Source organism: Dipodomys ordii, unplaced genomic scaffold (genome assembly GCF_000151885.1).
Source record: "Dipodomys ordii isolate 6190 unplaced genomic scaffold, Dord_2.0 Scaffold117, whole genome shotgun sequence".
Lineage (NCBI taxonomy): Eukaryota > Metazoa > Chordata > Mammalia > Rodentia > Heteromyidae > Dipodomys > Dipodomys ordii.
The window spans coordinates 1,246,551-1,249,363 of NW_012267333.1; positions in this window are offsets into that span (position 1 = coordinate 1,246,551).

Consider the following 2,813-nt stretch of genomic DNA (forward strand, 5'->3'; position numbering starts at 1 on the left):
AGCTCTTCAGCTCAAGGCTAGCGCTCTACCACATGAGCCACAGCGCCACTTCCGGTTTCCTGCTAGTTGATTGGAGATTAGAGTCTCTTGGACTTTCCTGCAGGGGCTGGCTTTGAACCACGATCCTCAGATCTCAGGCTCCTGAGTAGAGTAGCTAGGATGACAGGTGTGAGCCACCGGTGCCCGGTGTCCAAAGATTTCTGAAGGGGCCATGCAGACCTGGGAAGATGCTCATATGAGGAATGCGAATCGACACCGCAGGAAGATGCCACTTCAGTTGCAGGCAAGACTGCTGGGCACCAGATGAAGACACTGGAATCCGTGTGCCTGGCTGGCTTTGGGAAACACTCCAGCCGTTCCTCAGAAAGTTAAACCTGGACACCAAGCCCTGATGGCTCATCGCTGTAATTCTAGCTCTCCAGGAGGCTGAGATCGAAGCATCACAGTCAGAAGCCAGACCAGCCAGACAACTCTGAGGACTTCTTATCACCAATTACCCAGCAAAAAAAAAAAAACACCCAAGAGCCAGAAGTGGAGCTGTGGCTGAAGTGGTAGAACACCCATCTTGAATTAAAAAAAAATCCTAAGGGACAGCCCCCAGGCCCTGGGTTTAAGACCTAAGACTAGCACACACACACACACACACACACACACACACACACACACACACGATAGTGGTAATCAATGGAAGTCTTTGTGAATCCAACCAGAACCGCTCTTTGGACGGGCAAACTTCATGACATGGCATTCCACATCAATACAGCAATTATTAAAAAAGAAATCTAGAGCAGTCTCTGAGATCCACAGAAACACAAACGGAGATTTATATACAATAGGCCTAAATATTGAAAAATCGAGCAAATCAGCTATTAAATAAAATATGTTCTCTCTCTCTTTCTCTGTCTCTCTTTTACCTTGACAAATATGTCTTGCTAGTGGCAAAATTGGAAGGAATGAGAAACACGGGCCTTTAGCTCGGGACAGCTACAAAGCTGTCATGTTCGGGTGTTCTCGTGAAAGGCTGTCCGTGTTTAGATCAATGATAAAGACACACACAATTCACAAATTATTATCGTGTTAGTACTCAAACATATCCATGCCTTCATTCCATTCCAATGACGAATTTGGGTTTCAGAGACAGAAGCTATCTGAAAAAAATAAAAGAAAGAAATACAGCTTTCCTCAAAAAAAAAAGATAATAAATGTCAACATTTAAAAACATTTCTTCGAAAAAGTCACGTTTCTAAATTTAGTATTCCTAATTCCATATTGTAAAGGCAAAAGACAATTCATAAGGAATGTAGCAGTTGAGATCATTTATTCAAAAATCAATCTGAAGGTTATGTATCTGGTGGTTTATTTCTGTATTTTTTTTGAAACTTTCATGAAATAGTTTTGAAAAACTATGATCTCCCCCTAATCTAGGGTTCGAAGACACCTTTGAAGTTGATAACATAAAGAATCAGCACCACATGTATATCTAAATTTATATACACAAATATAAGGGAAATACAAATTGCTTATACAGTGCATTAATCCACAGGGCTGTCTGGATCAGAGATCTGCTACCCAGAAGGAAAGGAAAGAGCAAGGGAATGAACTCTGACCCTTTTGAGAGAACAGTTTCGGTCTGCAAGAACTCTATTGCTTTCTTGCTCTCTCTGGAACAAATTAGACAAGTTAATTCATTTGTATGTTTCCCTCCATGTAGCAGTCAGCTTTCTGTTACTGTCACAAAATACCCGAGACCATGGACTTAAGAAGACGAAGGGTTTCTTTCCTCCAGCAGCCTGTGGTGGATGAGACCGTTGCTTTTGCACAGCTGATCGGCGTGGTGGGGGCACAGGGTAGAAGGCACCAAGACAAAGAAGGGGCTCCTGTCAGGATCACAGCCCCCACTCCCCCCGAGGCTTTCCACTAAGGCTTCCCTCTTACCATCCCCACCTGTTCCTGGTGGCAGCAGGCTGGGGATCGGCGCCTTTGACCCCGTGGGCGCTGGGTGGGACGGAGGCATTCCAGACCCAACCTGATGCTGATGCCCACACAGCACTTCTGCCGTCCAGTCCTTCCGCCTCAGGTGCCGGCTCCATCTCTGGGGTCAGCAGCGGCACAGGCTTCACCACGGGCCAGGCGCTGGTGGCTCACCCCTGTCATCCTAGCTACTCAGGAGGCTGAGATCTGAGTTCAAAGCCAGAGGGACAGAAAAGTCCGTGAGACTCTTATCTCCAATGAGCCACCAGAAAAGCGGAAGTGGCGCTGTGGCTCAAGTGGTAGAGCGCTAGCTTTGAACTGAAGAGCTCGGGGGCAGCACCCAGACCCGGAGTTCAAGACCCACAGCAAACAAACAAAAAAAGCAACCAAACCCAGTTCATGACACTCTCATTTGGTGGCCATGGGGACCCTGGACTGAGGCAAGGGGAGAGGAGGTCTGGTCCTCTGAGGCTTGTGGGGTGTCACTTCACTCCCCAGAGTGGATGTCTGAGTAGTGGTATAGTAGGTGAAGTGCCGGTTTTTCTGGTGGTTCATTGAAGATTAGAGTCTCACAGACTTTCCTGCCTGGGCTGGCTTTGGATCAAGATCCTCAGACCTCAGCCTTCTAAGAAGCTGGGATTACAGGCGTGCGCCACTGGCTCCTCACTCTGAGAGTGTATTTTCCTTACAGAGTCAGAGACTCTGAATATCCCGGCTGCAAGAGACCCGAGGATGTTCGTTCTCCAGCCCAGTGTTGGCTTCTACCCACTGGGGCCTCCAGGGTCTTTGGGGCTTGCACCCCTCTGTGGCCCCCATGTAGACACCCAGTCCCGCCTCAAGGC